This window comes from Henckelia pumila, chromosome 3 (genome assembly GCF_033568475.1).
Source record: "Henckelia pumila isolate YLH828 chromosome 3, ASM3356847v2, whole genome shotgun sequence".
NCBI lineage: Eukaryota > Viridiplantae > Streptophyta > Magnoliopsida > Lamiales > Gesneriaceae > Henckelia > Henckelia pumila.
The window spans coordinates 158,702,245-158,722,397 of NC_133122.1; the positions used below are offsets into that span (position 1 = coordinate 158,702,245).

Consider the following 20,153-nt stretch of genomic DNA (forward strand, 5'->3'; position numbering starts at 1 on the left):
CTCGTTTCGAGATTTTAAGGTAAAATTTATATTGTTTAAATTTTATATGATCAATTTTAATCGTAGGAATTTGATACCCATATGGAATCGTTCCATATAAAAATTTAAAACTTCCGTTGCACTGGGTATCACTTTCTTTTTCGATCCGGAGAACGACCGTGTTCCAACAATATTACAGTTTAATCCTTTTATAAAATTGAAATAAAATATAATTGCTAATTTATTTTATCTTTTAGGTTAGAGGCTTGATTTGATCAAAATTTCACATAGATTAATGCATGTTTGTGGCCAAATAAATTTCATCATAGCATTTGTCCAGATGGATGCTCTAAAGAATAATGTTGGCTTCTCTTGTTAGAAAGTCATTTGATTTTAGTATACTTAGCTTGTTGATACGCTATGAGAAGGTAGCTTGTTGATATATTGTGAGAATGTCTGTATGAATTCTATGTATCTAAACATTTGTTATTAATAAATTTTTGTTTCGACCGAGTACTTCAATAAATGACAATAATTTATAATTTTTAGAGTTTTGATTTGCTTCTAAATATTGAATTTGTGACGTATTTAAAAATATTAACATACGATAATTATGAATGACCTAAAAATTGTAATACATTTATATATATATATATATATATGAAAAGATGACATTTGTTATAAATTTCACGGTTACACTATTTTTGCCATTATAAAAATTATTCATGGCATTAGTGGTGTGACTATTTTTATGTTATAGTGACACTAGGAATTGTCATAAGGATTTATATGATATAGAGGACATTTTTAACTTAATGTCACTCTATCAAAAGTGTCAGGATAAGTAGTATACGATGACACTTTTAAATTCAATTAAAATAATATTTTTTGTAATGTATTTTGACACTTGTTTAGTACTCACAAGTCAGCTAACTATGTTTAACTTAGTTGTTAAAACATAATTTTGAATACATGAATATATATATAAATATTTTGAATAACGTATGCCCTTATTATTTTTTGTTTGAAATAAGAGGTACATTGATTAGTGTAGTAAAATAAATCTAGAGTATAGGGAGTTGATGCCCTCATAATAATTTTGAATTGAGATGCTATATATCCTTGACAGGTGTGGCTATAAGATCTTATTGATTAAGCTCATTGGTCACATGGTCCATTTGCTTGTATGAAATTGATGGTATATTATTATGATCAATATATGCAAGAAGTCTAGCTCTCATGTGCGAATGGAGATGTTGGAAAATAAAAGTGGATTAACGGGTCACCCCAAGCCGAGCCAAGTGATTCAAATTGGTAGTTTGAATTTATTGGAGGGAGTGATTATTGTCTAAAAACACCTCCTCTTTAACCCTACTTAATTATATGCAATATGTTCATTCATTCTGAATGAGGTGAGGCCCAAACTTCTTTTAAATCTTGCATCCAAAATATACAATATTTAAGTATTTGGATTGTGAAACTCGATTCCTTTTTGTTCATGATTGGCATCGGACCATCGAATAACTATTACAGTCAAAATTAAGGTTAGTAAAACTACAAAATATCATATATGGAGATATGGTTTTATTTGATAATCATATGTTATTCGTGTTATTGTTTCCTGTCAATTCCATTATCTTATTTCTGTTATCTCGTATTATTATCAAATTATAACAAATACAAAGTATTTTCCTTGTGAATTTTCTATTTTGATCTTGAGTTGTATTATGCAATCTCCCAGCTAGCTGTAACTCGTCCCACAATTTTTCATGTTGTGAAAGTTATAATACGATGGAGGATTGGTAATACTCAAGGGATAGAAATGATAAAATGACAGAACTTTTTAGACAGAGATTTAGGTTCAAATTATTTTCAATTATAGAATTTGATTCAAGATAAGACACTATATTCATAACTTACTTTATCTGGATGAAATAGGAGTTCCCAAATATCCAAATAACACTCCCAACCAATAAGGGTGCAAGCAATATGGTTCATAACTAATCCCAAACCATATAGTCATTTTAAGCGAAACAAACATCAAACTATCAATCTTGCGGACATTCTATGTTTTATTTTTCCTTCCCTCATGTTCCTTTCTTGAACACTGTCAAAGAAGAAGCGGCAACCAAATTATTGTGGTTGTTGTCTTGTCTCAGCTCTCTTCGAATTTGCCACAACTTTTCTGCAAATATTCTCATGGAGGGTCTTAATCCTTTTGATGGTGAAACGCAGTGACGAGAAAGTTGGAGGACCTTCTCAACGGCATGGATTGATGGAATGCTTCGTCGCATATTAGGATCCATTGCCATAACAATTTCTCCATCAAGTATTCTCTCCAATGCCTGAAGGATGATATTGTTAATATAAAAGCGAAAACACATAGTTGAAGAGAAAACACCTTAGAACAAGAATCATGACAAGCATGCACTGCATCTCAAGAGCATTCCAGCAATTTTCGTTATCAAGACTCGATAAAAACAATAAACAATAGACTATACTAGTTCCAAGAAGCCATGACATATCATCAAACATAGAGTCATCGTTTCGACACTAATTAGTTTAGTCTACAAAGCAAAAGTTACTAAAATTTTCTTTATTTGGATCAAAATACGAACCCATTTTACTGTGAGTCTCTCGTGACGGCCTCTTTTTGATTCAATGGGATGCCTACCGGTTATCATCTCAACTAGCTAGCAGTACACCAAACGAGTAGACATCGCTCTTGTCTGTGAGTTGGTACATCCTCAAGTATTCAGGATCTAAGTAGCCAGTAGTTCCTTTTATTTGTGTTGAAATATGAGTGGTGCCTCCTGCTTGATCGTCCTCCTTAGCAGCTAAACGTGCAAATCCAAAATCGGCAACTTAGCTCGCCCATTTTGTGTGATGAGTATGTTTGATGCTTTGATGTCTCTATGAATAATGGGAGGATCTGTATTTAAATCATATAAAAACATATTATTAAATGAATTCAGATCAACTAAACTTGTATCCTTCAAAAAACGTTTTCGATGCATATGGATTTGTTTACCTATATAAGTGTGGAGATATGTGATTGCATATGAGCCACATCAATAGCGATATCCAGACGTTCTGCAATTTCAAGCCCATTTCCATGTGTGCCTGAATCACAAATTTACTATATTTTTGTCATTAAATATATTTAATTTCTCCAACGCATGTGTTAAGTAAAATCTTGGATTCGAGTCTTGGATTGGAGAGGACAAAGCTTTCCCGTACGTATATGATGGATCCGACCAGCTTTAGAAACCAAGTGATTCACACAAAAAAATGAAATACTAAATCCATTTAAAACCCTCTTATAATATATATTTTAGAGTTATAGTATATGTGTAATGAAGGTACACTCGGTTATATGTACGTAACCTTTGAAATTACAAAATTATCCCACATGAACTAATGAAAAGATCTCTTCATTAAAGCTTTTCAAAGTAACATGTAATCGTGTGTGCAACCTCCATTGTATATAAAAAAATTTTCTATATTTATAGTCTTACCATCCAAATGTTGTCTTAGGGTACCATTGGCAACATATTCAACCACAATAAGCCGTTCATTTCCAAGCTCAACATGCCCATAAAATCTAACCAAACCAGTGTGTTCAATTGTTGACAAGGCTTTGATTTCATTCTTAAACTCTGCTGACAAGCGTTCATCACAAATTTCCTGCACATATTGTTTAAAAGGCATATTTACAAATTAGTCCCAAATATACCAATGTTAGGAAATTCTGTAGGACCGAGCGCTTGTCGCTTTACCAAAAGCTATAGCTGATGGAAATAGTGCAACTCAAATCTTTAAACCACACAATAGCCCAGGCGCCACGGTTCAATCATTATTGCACTCCAACAAAGTTCATAGATTTCAAACAGAGATAAATATTTAATTCAAGCCGATCCAAGCTTAAGAAACTAGTAGTTTTGAACCAATCATTTGCAATTTTAGCAAACGCTGTTATAATGTTCTGGTAGACAAGTTTGGTATGAGGGTTAAGATTAAACATGCAAGTTTCATCTTAGTGTTTAGAACGTGTAGAGTTAAAAAAATAACTGTGTAATTCAATTATCATCCCATATTATAGATATTTTAAAATATCCTACGAACTATTTTAAATTGGATCAAATACAGCGGTGTAAGTAATATTTTCTCCCCTGCGGTTTCTATGGAAGCTTAGGGTTTCCGTGGAAAACTAGTGCGAGACGGCCTCTTGCTCGGTGCAATTCCCATCGCCCAATCCAGGCTTTTAGGATTTGGGTGAAAGTTATTACTACAACCATGGCCCCTGATAACGTTTCAAGTATGATAGCGGAGATGAAGCTATCGCATTCAACAACAAACCAAATCATAAAACTTGACGAGGAGACTATGAAGATTAGTGCAGATAGAATTGAGCACTGCCTTGTGGCCAAAGTCTCCTCCACGAAGGCTATTAACCGAGAGACGTTTAAACAACAGATACACTGCTTACTACAAACACTTTAGAAAGTGGAAGTAGAAATGGCAGAGGATTATTAGAGAAGGGCCATGGAATTAATTTAATTATCTTGTGGTGTTCAGGGAGGTGGAGAGATTCAAAGTGTCGTGCAATCATGCTTTTGATAAGGTGTCCATATGGGTCAGCTTCACAACATTCCGATAGAATTTATGAATAAAGAGGCTCTTTCACGTATTGGAAACCAAATTGGAGAAGTTGAGGAGATACATTCTTGTGGAGATGGAAATTGTTGGGATAAGTTTTGGTATTTGACAAAACACAAAAATAATATTTCGAAGCAGTCGAGATGGCGGAATATTTTAAATCCAAGAAATCTAGTCCAGATGCAAGCAGTCCAATAGGTATACAAGCAGTCCAAGTAGTCCAGTCGATATGCAAGCAATCCAGAACTGAACAGTCAAGTCAGACATTATTTTGATATAGTTCAAGACCAGTTGAAGAAGTTTGTTCACATATCCAGTTCAAGTATCAAGACTGCTAAGGAAACGAATTATTCAAGACATATTTCAAATATAAAGACCGTTGCAAGATCCAGACATTTTTATTGAAGAATGAGAAACTTCATTAATGATCTCATAAAGACTTATTGAAGATCTAGAGACAAAGGTTCATGACAAAGATGAATGTTGCAAAGATGCATATATAAATGTATGGAGAAGATAGAAAAAAAAAAGAGAGAGAGAGAGAGAGAGAGCAATAAAAGATATACAAAACATTTACAGCAGCAAGATACACGAAGATACAAGCTGCTTAAGCACTCAAAAAAATATTCATCTAATCTTCTCAACGTGCCCACATACACATTCCATACATCTGATCTCTGAGGATCATCAAGGGCCAAAAATCAACTCTCAATTGTCTAATTGTTTATAAGGACTAAGGAGTTGATTTACTATTTGAGTCTATGGATTCATTCATCACTGTTATTTGATTGTTAGGATAGGGTGTCCTTGGTTGTGTTCTAGGAGTTTCAATTTTGGCAAGGGTAAGTCCTACGATTGGAGTGGGTTGTATACAAGTCATTGTATAAACCAAAGTCTTCTATGGATCCCTCCCTCATGGAAGAAGGGGTGACGTATGAGTTTTATCTCCGAACATCCATAAACAACTCTGTGTTATTTAAATTTCTGTCAAGCTATTTTTATCATTGTTCAATCTGTTATTTTTCCTCTTTCCGCACATATATTTGTTGGACAATTAACATTGAAACACGAGAAAGAATAGAGTTAGTTTCTAACAACAATTGCTCTCATATAAGAAGTTTGTCAAATGAACTGCTTACGAAAGTTGCATAAGAACAATTCAAAATCGATCCTAACATAAATTATCTCGGACTCTTTGCAAGAATATGGGTACATCTACGAATATCAGAACCCCTCCATAAGGGTGTTAGGGTTGATGTGGGTGAAGATAGGGAAGACTTCGTAATTCTTTGCATTTATGAACGTCTCCCAAACTTCTGGTATGCTTGCGGAAGCATGGGACATCAAGTACATATTTATGATGATACTTCAGCATATAAACAGACACTAGCCTTTGGGGCATGACTGCAGGCTTCCTCTCATGCAAACAAAAATCGTCGACACCCACAGATGCCTAAGTTTAAGCCTTGTGGCTTGGGTTCGGAGCCAAGCACGATGGATAACATGATAAAGGCATCTAATGATCCCGACTTTTCAGATGCAGATTTAAATAACAAAATTGGAAGGGAGAGATCTATTCCATCATCAAATAATCAAGGGATAATCGTTCTTAGTGGGAGTCCAAGGAAAAATATGATGGAGGAATCTGTATTCCTCGAGGATGCCATCGAAAAGGAGGCCGGTAAAAATAATTTTGCTATCATTTGTAGCAATGACAAGGGAAAGGAGAAAATAGTGGCTCATAAATGCATCCCACGCCAATGGAAACGACGAGCTAGATCTAAAGACCAGAATGCATCACCTTCTAGAAAGGATCTAATCATGCGAGAGACAAAGATACTACTCACTTGGGATGGTGGTAATGGAACTGAAATACTGAATCCATCAAGGAAGAAACAAGCCATGGATAATTTGATGATGATAAGTATTGTTAATACATCATAGGACGAGAACCAGCCCCACTGATCACCATGAGTTGCATTAAAATGCTTGAGGTCTTGAGAACAAGCTAGAATTCATGGAATTCCGACGTTTAATCGTCTAAAAGAAACCCTCCTTTATTTTTATTTCGGAAACAACAATACAGAACATCGGTGCTGGAATTGGAAATATTTATTGGGGTTCGAAGGATGTTTCATAATTGACAGTCAAGGTAAGAGCAGGGGACATATGCCCATGTGGAAAAGCCCTTTAAAGTGGAAGTAAAATCTTACTCAATTGGTCATACTGACTGTTGTATTGAAGAAGAGGAACACAAATGGCGTTTCACGGGCTTATATGAGAAACCGGAGGCTAGATATCGAAAGGAATCCTGGACTCTACTTCAACGTCTATGAAATATGGAAAATCTCTGGGAACTCCCATGGTTGGTAGGGGGAGACATTAATGAAGTTTGTTATGATAGTTAAAATATTGGTGGGAATTCTCGTGTAGCGGGGCAAATAATGATTTTTGAGAAGCACTAGCGAGCTGCTCACTCCAAGATTTGAGCTGCGAAGGAGAGTTTTTCACATGGACCAACCATTGACATGGAGAAAATCTTATATTTGAATGGCTTGATAGATTCATAGGTGCCTTTGAATGGCAAATATTTTACCCCACAGACCGAATCCAGTCACTTGAATTTTATCACTCTGATCATAGAATTAATGTGAGATAGTTATAGTAACCTGATTTCCGTTTTAAGAAATTAAGTGTCTAAGCATGTTATAATGGTTAAAACATGATCGTGGAATCTTAATTTGGGTTTATTAAGTAGAAAATTGGATTCAGAACGTCCGGAAATGGTTCGGAAGGTTCCAAGAACTCGAGTGGTTCGGAAGGTCCGAACTTGTGAGCTAGGAAGATCTATGGTTCCGAAGTGTTCGGAAAGGGCATGCAGTTTGGAAGAAGAGGGTGAGCTTGGAAGCTTCGAATCCAAGATCGGTAGTTCCGAAGTCCTTTAGTCAGAGCAAGGTATGGGTTTTGATTGGGTAATTGGACGGGTGACAGTTCTGAAGCTCCGAAATAGAGTTCGGAACGTCCGAACTGTGTGGGAAGTGATGAGTTGTCCAATCAGGGACACGTATTCGGCAGACAGAGTTCGGAAGGGCAATCGAAAGCTCCGAAGATGTTCGGAGTCCGAACTAGCGATCGGAAGGTCCGATCTTCGTCTATAAATAGAGACGAGATTTCTCATAGTTTGTACATGTTTTAGTTGTGGGTTTCAAGCCAGTATCTGATTCTTAGTGTTTTAGACATCCTTTCGAGATCCGGGCATTAGCGATGTGCTACGGGGCTTGTAGCGGAGTTGTGCTTGGGTCAGGACATTCGACATCAACGGGCTGATAAAGAATTCAGGTATAAGTCTGGACTCTTAGTAGCTATGGGGAGTAGCTATTAGTCTAGTTAAGACTTTTAAATAAGTATTGGTGATGTGGAATAATCTTTTTTTGTAGGCTTGGACTGTAGACAGTTGTTCACCTAGACCAGTAATTGAGGTACATAAGTACTGACTGAGATAGCCAGCGAGTATGCATGTTTATGTGTTGCATTATTATGTGTCGCATTATTATCTGCATGAGATGCATGATATTATTGTTCATAATTCATATGCGGCATTAGCATATCACGTTGAGCTTGTGTATTATTTCAAGATAGCCTGTTGTTTCTAGGGTTGCTCAGCCCTAGGGTTACTTTGTACGATCGGGTACCGTGTGACGCCCATAGTATCGATGGAGTAGCATGTACGGTTTTATCCAGGACGGTGATAGTCCAAGATCGAAGTTCAGTATGTGTGGCACCCACTGTATCTTCGGAGCAGCGTGCGCATACTAGTGGCGCCTGTGTTCTGAGCATGATATTTCAGATATTGATCCCAGCGTACCAGAGCATTAAATATTTCATATTGCATGCATTATATAGGCTTGTGTACTCGTACTTTTTGTTCTGGGCGTTAGCGGTCACGTTCCTTCTTTTATCTCAAACATCACATTCGATGAGACATGTTTGTAGGTGGATCGGGAGTGAGATCAGCGGTTGAACAATGACCAGGGCTTTGGTATCAGGAGTTACCAGAGGTTTCTAGATTAAGACTTTATTTTGGTACTTATTCTTCTATCGGGTTGTATTAATTTTTCTGTTGGGGATTCCATTAGTTTACCGGTTGTATTTTCTGCCGGGTTGTTAGTATTGGGTTTAAGTTTTCCGCAGTTTCTCTGATTATCATTGTATAAGTTTTTATTGCATGCGTATGTATGTTTAGTAAGTGATTCCAGAGCGAGTCACTACAATAGTATTGAGATTAGAGGACAATTCAAGCAATGAATAAGGCGCTTTAAATTTGAACCTATGTGGTTGCTAGAGGATGATTGCAAGTCATTCGTTGAAAGGGGATGGAAAGAAGGCTTGTTGGGTGCTAACATTCACGAAAATATCAGAAAATTCAGTGAGCATCTACATCAGTGGGCTACAAGAAAATTTCGTGCCTTACCCAAGCACATCAATACTGAAAGGGCATCACTAAACCCACTGAAACTGCATCAAATTGGGCTAGAGCGGAATAGATATCAGTAAAAAGGAAAGACTTGTGGAGAGACTTAGCACCCAAGAAGATTTGTAGTGGAACAACGAAGCCAAAGCAACTGGTTACGGTGGGGAGATCTTAACTCAAATATTTCAAGCACAGGAAACCCAACGACGAGCTAGGCACACAATACATGGCCTCATGACTGCCCATGGTGATCTAGCTGATACCCCGCAGGCAATGACAAATGTAAATCTGGATTATATTGGATCATTGTTTACAACGTCCAATCCGAGTGAAGAGGTAATGGAGGCAGTCTTGAACACAGTAGATCCCGTGGTAAATCAGCTTATGAACGATCTCCTATTTGCTCCGTTCTCATCGGAAGAAGTGAAGAAGGCGTTATTTGATATGCACCCAGATAAAGCCCCAGGCAATGATGGTATGTCAACGTTATTTTTTTAAAAAAATTTGGGATATTATTTGATATGATATTACAATAGCAGTGCTTAAAGTCTTGAATGATGGAGAATAACTTTAAGAGTACTGGAATGATATGATTGTCGTGCTTATCCAAAAATGGAAAATCGTTTATTGATGAAGGAATTCCGGCCTATTAGTATCTGCAAAGTGTGTTACAAAATTGTGTCTCGATCCCTGACTAACCTCCTTTTCCCAATTTTACAGACAACTATTGATGATTTCCATAATGTCTTCATCTTGAGACGGTTAATCAATGATATTATCATTATGGGGTTCAGGTGTGTCCATTGGATGCAGATACATAAAACGGAAATGTTGTATGCAACTCTCAAACTCGATATGAGAAAAACATATGATCGAGTTGAATGACCCTTCCTAAGAGCAATGATGGGTAGATTGGGCTTTGCGCCATCATGGATTGCAAAAATCATGAATTGTGTGACCTATGTGAAGTACAATTTTGTATTGAAGCAAGAAGTTTCTGGAGCCCTCCAGCCTCAACGGGGTATCCATTAGGAAGAACCGTACGGCTGTTATGTATGGAAATGATGTATAATCCTTGAATCATAACCGGGACTGGTGTGACAGTTTCCTTAAAGACTTCCAAGAAGCTGAAATCTACACCCTATGCTCCTTCCCCAACATCACCTTCCATGTGGATTGCACCACCTACAATTGGAAGTCGATGCTCTCGTGAATGACAATTTGCAACAATATGGTGTTGCACAAGTGATTAAAGATTCACATGGAAGAAAACTACAACCTTTTTGGATTCAAATACCACCACTGCATTCCTTTACGAAAGGAGAACTCATTGAAATCCATGAAGGTTTAAAGTTCGCATATAGCCGGGGGGATATGGCATTTTTTGGTTGCCTCAAACTCATTACTCTCAGTACAAGCAGTCATAGGGATAGATGAGGATCTAAACTATATAGGAGCACGAATTCAACTAATTAGAAGACTAATGATAGCAGCGCAAACTATCAAGCTTCATCACGTTACACGTACGGCGAACTCACTATTTTTGTGTTGACTTGGATTACTCAAGAAGTTGATTTAAATATATCTATTATGATTTTATAATTATAAAAATATCTTTATTATATATTTTAGGATTCTAGTTGTTATCTCCAACTAGTTGAATATTTTTCTTGGAACTCTAGTTTCATTAGGTCTCTATATTAATTATGTTATATAAATAGATGATAGATTGTATCATAAAATATATTCTTTGACTTTCTCAATTCCTTCTTCACGTTAGTTTGCTTCTTTTCCTATCAAAATATCCAACAAATTGGTATCAAGAGCCACATTCTTGAGAAATTTGTGAGATATTAAAATTTTCATAATGAACTCAAAACATTCTTTTACCACAATTCTTCCTCCAGTATTTGATGAAACAAATTATCAAATATTGGTTGTTAGAATGAAAGCATATCTAGATGCCAACTATTTATGGGAAGTCTTTGAAGAATAATATAAATTTCCAGATCTGCCTGACAACCCAACAATGGCACAAATAAAAAATCAAAAGGAGAAGAAACAAAGAAGATCAAAAGCAAAATCCATCTTGTTTATGGACGTCTCTTTCTCTATTTTTACCAGAATCATGACATTGAAAAAAGCCAAGGAAATCTGGGATTGTTTTGAAGAAAAGGATATAAAGGAAGCAAAAGGATCAAAGGGATGCAAGTGCTGAATTTGATTCAAGAATTTGAGATGCAAAGGATGAAGGAATCAGAAACGATCGAGGAATATTCTGACAAACTTCTAAGTTTTGTCAATAAAATCAGACTTCTCGGCACATATTTTCTTGATTCTAGAATTGTTCAAAAGATTCTAGTTACAATTCCGGAAAATTTTGAAGTCACGATTTCATCCTTAGAAAATTCGAAATATATGTCAAGTATTACTTTTGCAGAATTATTGAATGCACTGCAGGCATAAGAACAAAGAAGAATTATGAGATAAGAATCAGTTTCAGAGGGTGCGTTCCGAGCTAAATCATATAAAAATTCTCTTGGTAAGAACAAGAAAAATTATGGCAGCAATCAAGTCTTTTCACCTTGTCCTAACTGCAAAAAAAAACCAATCATCCACAAAATAAGTGTTGGTGGAGTCCAGAACCAAGATGTCACAAGTGTGGCCAGTAAGGGCACGTGGAGAGGATATGCAAGACTCAACAAAACGGGAAAGGAAAAGTTATTGAAGATCAACCTCATGAGAAGGAGTTGTTTGTCGCATCATGTTTTGCCATTAATAAATCCACAAAAAAATTTCTGGTCGACCGTGGTTGTACAAACCACATGACTTATAATCGAGATCTTTGCAAAAAACTTAACAATACTGACGTTTCTAAAGTTAGGATTGGAAACAGACATTACATTGAATTAAAAGGCAAAGGAACTATAGCAATTAAAGGACACTCAGGTTTGAAATTAATTTCTAATGTTTTATATGTTCCTGAACTTGATCGAAATCTTTTGAGTGTTACTCAGTTGTTGAAAAAATGCTATAAGGTGTTGTTTGAAGACAAAAGTTGTGTGATAAAATATGCAAAAGACATTGAGATATTTAAAGTCCAAATGCAAGGGAAGAGTTTTGTCTTAGATTTAATGAGGAATATGTTGATGCACTTTCCATGAAAAAAAACAATTTGGTGACAAATTCAGTTCACGTGAAGGAGCTCTCTAAATATGTTTTCTATCAAAATGAAAAGAAAAAAAACGACGCAACTTTTACAACAAAATAAGGTTTGGAGGCTTACACAGGAGAAACACACAAATAAAGGAAGAAGAAATAAAGTATCATACACTCATCAACAAAATGGTGTGATCAAGGGCGGCCCTGCCCCAAGGCGGGCAGGGCCCATGCCCAAGGTGGGGCCCCAAATTTTTTTAAAAAATTTATTATAGATATATATTATAAATATTATGTATTAATGTAGTTCAATTAATTATTATTATATTATAGTAGTTATTAAAAAATCGAAGAATATTTATACATTGTCAACAACAAATTAAGTTATCACCCAAATTAATATGTTCAATTTTTGTTTCGTTCATCACCTCTCAATTTGGCGTTGTTTGTCGTTGACCATCACTTTTCACACTCTTGACATTGATTTTTATAGCTTGATGTTCGACTAATCTCTTCTTGACCTCTGTGTGCATTAAAATTTGACTTATGACTCATTCAATTATTTTTAATTAATGTTATATTTTAATATTTATAGTTAATTTCATGTCGTGGTTGAAAATTATGGATTGAAGGTACGAATTTCGAAAATTAATTTTGAAAACTGATACTTTTATTTAATTTATCTTTAATGGCTAAATTAACTACTTCTAAATTAAATTAAGACTTACATTGTGAGTTTTGATGGTTCAATGTGATTTTTTTTTGGGATAATTTCATAATTATATTCACAAAATATGAAGATAATTTCGTATAGCTCAATTATATTTGATTTTTTTAATGAGATTTGATATTTACACTCTATTTTGTGTTACCTACACTCCAATTCATGTGTAGATTGGAGTGCAAATTTATTTACAAATGGAGTGCAAATAACAAAAAATGGAGTGTAAATATCAACTTCTTTTTAAAATTAATGTAAGAAACTCTTACTTAATCTTCGTCCCGGGCCTCATTATTCTTTGGACCGCCCCTGGGTGTGATGGAGAGGACAAAGTATATGCATCACGCTAGTGAAATTCATTTTCAAGGAGGAAAAAGAATTCCTAGATATGTTAAGGTCACAATTTTATTTGTAAATGACCAGAATAAACCTTCTGACATCATCAACATTCGGTGCACAAATAAAAGCAAGCGTATGTGTTCTTTGATGGCTTCAACATTGAAAAAATGATGAAGTTGATTTAAATATATATATTATCATTTTATAATTACTAGAAGATGTGCACGTGCGTTGCACGTAAGAAAATATTGATTAAAACATGTTTTGAAATTTTCATATTATTTAAAGAAATCTGAATAACATCATTTTAAAATTAAATTTAATCTAAAAATGTCTGGATTATTTTCGAGTTTTATACTAAATTATTTTATTTTCCTAAAATCATCCGATTAAACATTTTAACACAATTTTATTTTCAATTTTTTTCTTTTCTTTTCTAACTATTGAGGAAATTAATTATCTCAGCTAATTCATAAATTATAACAAACAAATTAAATGATTAACCTTGGAAAAAATAATATTATTATACACCTATTTTTCTAACATTTCGATGGAAAACAAAAGAAATATACACAAATGAAATGACTTCTTTATCTATAAAAGAGTATTCATAATTTAAAATTTATTTAAATAGGAGGGGAAAATAAAGGGAAAGCAATGAAGAGGAAATACAAGCACAACAATTAATTTTTTTAAAAAAAAACTAATGAAAAGGAACGAAATTTCAGAACAAAATTTGACGAATATAAATAACTAAACAATGAAAAGAAATAGTTATTTAAATTATTTGCACATTGGACATAAATTAATTTAGTTTATCAACACAAATATTTTAGAAAGTAATGTACAATACAATGACTATTATATGTTGTTGCTTGAGTCTATAGTTGTATATTCTTCTGATATTTTTCAAAGTTGTATGTTTGTACTTACAGGTATATTTTTACAGTATTTTCTTATCTTTTATATCAATATCTAGAATATGAATTTCAAACTATATATAACATCGAATTGGTCATATTATTCTATTAAGAATTCCAAATATTTATTTATTCTATTGTCTTTGCCTTAGGTAATGTTTTGTATAGCTTCTCATTTTATCTAATATATATGTTATATATATATATATATATAATTCAAAATAAATGTTACTTAAATAATGTTTTCCCTATTGTCACTTGAATGGAGCGGTCCAAGGAATTCAACTGACACAAGCTAAAGGTAATATGAGTAAACAGTTTGCCGATCTATCTAAAGAAGGCAACCGCATGTAAGTTGTTTAAATGAGCTTATAAATCATGTCAAACTCTTTCTAATTTTCACGCGTTAATGAAATTCATACAAAAATACTAAATACAAGTTAATCATGTAATTTATTGAAAGCATAGTTTTCATTTTTAAATTAAATATAATTTTCATGACACAAATAAATAAGTATGAATACAGATTAAAGTTTACGTTAATTGCAACACTCTGAGTTAATAATAATATATGTGGGAATATGAAAATGGAGGGGAAAGTAAAAAAATAAGAAAATTGATAACATGTACATCGTGATAAATTTATTGATAAATATGATGTCAAATTAGTTAAATTTCAATAAATAAGAATTTTGAAATTTTGATATTAATTAGTCTTTATGTTGAAAGTAAATTACAATTTCGAGTAATTTTGCATTAGTAAACGAAAGTGAAATCTAAGATCAAATTTGAGCTGCGATATATCATACAATACAATTAATTTTATATTAGTAATAACAAAAGTTGAGGTAGCGATAATTTAAATTTCAATATTTATTTCTATCTCATTAAAAATTAAACGTGGGACTCATTGATATATGTATGACACAAAAAGCAAAATGTAGAATTAACACACTACATTTAAATAGAAGTAACTCCTAAAATCATTATTTTAGAAGTAAATATCCCCTCTTATATTCTCAAAACTGTTCATCGATCTCAATTATCTCTCCTATGTACGTATATCTCATATTTTACATACTTATTTGCGTGTGCAACCGTTGCTAATTATTATAATAACTTTTAATTTTAATAAAAAAAAAAAGGCAAATCTCTTTCAATTAAGTATAAAGACAACACTAAAAATCAAAGTCAAGAAATCCAAAAATATCTCATCTATCATACGAATTTTTTTTTAACATTACACACTTATTTGTGTGTGCAATTGTTGCCAATTATTATTATAACTTTTAATTTTAATAAAAAAAATAAAGAAAATCTCTTTCAATTAAGCATAAAAACAACACTAAAACTCAAGAGTCAGGAAATCCGAAAATATTTCATCTATCATACGAATTATTTTTTAACATACTACCATATGAATTAAGCACACAAGAAAATGGAATATGAGACGTTTACCACCAACGACAAGCAAGCGAATTGGTGAAAAGAAACAACCTACGTACAAAAGTAAGGAGCACAAAAATTTCAAAAATATTACACAATTAGTCGTCATCATCTGTTTTCTAATATCTATTCCTAAAGACTGAAATATCAGAAAGTCTAGTTAGATGATCAAATCTCAAAAAAATAAATGAATGATTGAATAAAGGATGTGAGTACATTTTCTATATAAAAGAAATAGAACCTTGACTTATGACATGATTTCACTTGTCTTGAACAGAATGGTGAAATTTAATGGTTTGATTTATTTTTTTTATTTTTCTTAAAATTTTAATAATCAAAATATTACGTTAAAAAAGTATAGTAAATTAAAAACGTAACTATGATGATAAAATTAAAATAATTCCCAAAAATTAATATTTATTTAAATATATAGAGCAACAATTAAGGTAGCTTTCAATAATTACTTTTTGTTTCCATGAGTGTCATAATATAAATTTTGGATATTAATTAAATATTAACAATTAAATTTACCTTGAATAAAGAAATGAACACACAAAATGATATGAATTAAATATTAAAAATTAATCTAACTTGAATAAATAAATTTACTAATCTATAAAATGACATGAAAAACCTTAAAAACCATTGAAAATGACAAAAATATTAATTATTAAATGAAATCATGAGGACAAAATTTTAAATTCATTATGAAAAATGTAAAAATATAGATTTAGGACATGAATTAAATTTTAACAATTAATTTACCTTGGATAAATAAATGGACACAAAAAATGATATGATTAAATATTAAAAATTAATCTACCTTGAATAAATAAATTGACTAATATATAAAATAAATGCAAGACCTTAAAAAAACCTTGAAAATGACAAAAATATTAATTATTAAATGAAATAATGAGGACAAAATTATAAATTTACAATTAAAATCAAATAATTAATGAAATAATGAGGGTATTGAAGGAAATTCACAATTCAAACAAAAACGGAAAAAAATGCAAGCATTTCAACCGACGAAGGCATTGATAAAAATAATGCACCGGTCAATTAATATCATAAATAGTGAATTAATAAGGAATGTAATTAGTTAATAATTATTTAATGTTAAAAACACAATAAAATTTGTATATTTATAGGTAATATAGAATAGATATTGATTATTTATTTATTTTTATTTAGAGGGAATAAAATAATTAATAATAATTAGTAGTCAATTTATATAATTATTATTTATTTATTTATTTTTATAGGGAATAAAATAATTAATAATAATTAGTAGTAGTAGTTAAGAGGTGAATATTGGTAATTGGTGGTAATAATTAATTATTTAATGTAATTAGTTAATAGTTAATTAATTAGCAAGTGAATTAATAAGTAAGGAGGACAACAACGTAAAAACATAATTTTCATTAGGATTCTATATTAAGTATGTTATATAAATAGACGATAGGTTGCATAATAAAATATATTCTTTGGCTTTCTCAATTCCTTCTCGTTGATGTAGGAGACCGAGAATTTTCTTAGTGGGTTAGAAGACGATGTAAGTTGACGTCATTAAATAAAAATTACAGTCTTTCTATTAAAAAAATAAATCCTACGAGCCAAGCAATTTCATAATAGATTTATTTGCATCAACCGCCCCTATGAAATATTGAAAATGCACACTTCTCCCTTGTGAAATTTTAATGAGCATCTTCAACTCTGACCTTTTAAAAAATTAGCACACTCGTCCCTTCAGATGAGTGATTGTTGCGCACGCGCCCCTCATGCGACTGGGCAAAGATTTTGATATTTTTTTGCACCAAATACCCCTGTGAAATATTAAAAATGCATATTTGACCCTGTGAAAATAATTTTTAAATCTATTCAACCCATAATACATAATTTTTAATAAAATCCAATTATAAATATTTAAAAAATATTTTTTCTTTTATTAATTTTTATTTTTTATTTTAAATGTATTATCAGTAATTAATTATTTTCTAAAAATATTATATTTTATCCTATTATCATTATTTTATTAAACTCACTTCGTATTTCCAATTTTTCCATTAAACATGCATTCATAAACAAGTATTTAAATAATTTCAAGTACCAAAATATTGAACTAAACTGATAAGTTCAAACATATTGCTTTTTCGATTTAGAACTATATATTATTGAACCAAAATTTAAATTTTTCGAGAATATGCATTGCACAATTTGTAATAAATAATAAAAAAATAACATGCTTATATAATTCTAAATTGAAAAACTAACATTCATGAACTTATAATTTGGTTCAATATTTTGGTATTTTTAGATATTTAAATCCTTATTTATGAATCATGTTTATTGGAGAAGTTGAAAACACGAAGTTATTTGATAAAATAATGATAACGAGATAAATTAATAATTTTTTTAGAAATAAATTAATTAAAAATTATAAATTTAAAATAAAAAATAAAAATAAATAAAATTAAAAATGTTTGGTACTTATCATGCACTTATCATTTTGATTTAATATTTTGGTGCTTTTAGATATTTAAATCTCGTTTATGAATGCATTTTTAATGGAGAAGTTGGAAACAAGAAGAAAGTTTAATAAAATAATGATAACAAGATAAAATAATAATATTTTTTAGAAAACAATTATATAATCATAATAAATTAAAAATTAAAAATAAAATTAATAAAACAAAAAATGTTTGCTAAATATTTTATAATTAGATTTTAATAAAAATCGTGTATTATGGGTTGAATAAGTTTAAAAATTATTTTCACAAGGGTCAAATATGCATTTTTAATATTTCACAGGGGTATTTGGTGCAAAAAAAATATCAAAATCTTTGTCCAATCGCATAAGGGGCGCGTGCGCAACAATCACTCATTTGAAGGAGCGAGTGTGCTAATTTTTTAAAAGGTCAAGGTTGAAGATGCCTATTAAAATTTCACTGAGAAAAAGTGTGCATTTTAAATATTTCACAAGGGTGTTTGGTGCAAATAACTCTTTCATAATATGATAGCAGAATAGTTTCTTAGTGTCAAGTTAAAGTTGGGATAAATTGCTCACCCTCTTTGCACGCTTGACAGCAACAATGGACCCATCGTTGAGTTTCCCTTTATATACAGTTCCAAATCCTCCATCTCCGATTATATTCGCCGGAGAGAAATTCCCGTCGCCTCGTAAATTTCTCTGAAAGCTAAACCACTTGTCACTTGCCCTGCTTCAATCTCTAAGGCCGCAACTTCATCAGCTGTACTCGATTCTCTTCGTTTTGATGACTTCCTACTGTGCGAACTACTCCAGGAAACTGCATTGTCACCCGCAAAAATAGCTAATATATTGATTACAAAGGGTGTCAATATCATGGTCACTTCAGATTACCTTTCTAGCCAACAAACAGAAATGGCTCTAATATTTTGAAGATATTCAACCAACTTTACATTACCAATTCCTTCTTTATGTTAGTTGAAAGACAAAAAAAGGTCTAAGAAGGAAGAACTTCAATATTCTCGTTTTCTAAAACTAACAACAGACATGCAGCAGAGACCAAACAGCTAGACATGACCAAGCCTCTCCACCGCGGGGGCGTTTAGTTCACAAGCTGCTACCGATAAAAATTCGTTTCATTTCTCCTTATAAGATTCGGATGGTAATGGAAACTAGACTATTTTTTTGAGTTTCAATTAGTTACTTGGGCTTGCTAGTTCACGAACTTGCCGAATTCCTCGAGTTTGCTGATGTTTGCCTTGTGCAAAAGATTTGATTTGTCGACTTTTTACCAATTCAAAATTTCTTTATGCAAATTTGTGTTCATGGGGTGTAATCGTTCATGTATGGGGTTTTGAAGGTTAAGATCATCAGTATGATTTGTCCAATTGTAACGATCATTAACACAACTTCAAGCTCATCAGAATGTCAAACCAAGCTCAAACAAATGTACCGTTTTGTTGCTCAACAAAACAACACACCCTTACCAAAGATGAATGAATTTAACGAGGATTAGTCATGACAAGATCTTTTACTTACAGGAATCCTTTTCAGCTTGACGGTGGCTTGCATTCGATCGAACTCGGTCTAAGCCAGACTTGAAGCTAGGTTTGGTGTACCCATGTATCAAGGCAGAAACAAAACCACTAACCCTTTTTGCAGCGTTTAGAAAGTAATCCAAAGCAGACTTTTTTTGGCCTCTTTCACTGAAGTTTTGAATTATTCTGCTTCCACCGGGATAGGTTTTTGGTTTTCTGATATGACCTGGGCGAATGATCAGAGGACTCGGTGTTTTCTTCATCCGCGGGGCGGGGCCGTGCCGGTGGCCGAGCATAGTTCCGAGCACAGGCTCCCAAATAATCTTGTTGCTACTTGCAACAGTTCTTCATTAGACTAATTCAACACCTTATCGTTGTATCCATATTCATAAATCCAGTGACTCAAGTGACAGAGTCAAGAAAACTTGAA

General features: G+C 32.5%; 1 pseudogene; it reads right to left on the reverse strand.

The window, feature by feature from the left end:
• Positions 1 to 2,066: 2,066 nt before the first annotated feature.
• On the reverse strand, positions 2,067 to 19,986 carry LOC140889836 (calmodulin-binding receptor-like cytoplasmic kinase 2; annotated as a pseudogene).
• Positions 19,987 to 20,153: the final 167 nt, after the last annotated feature.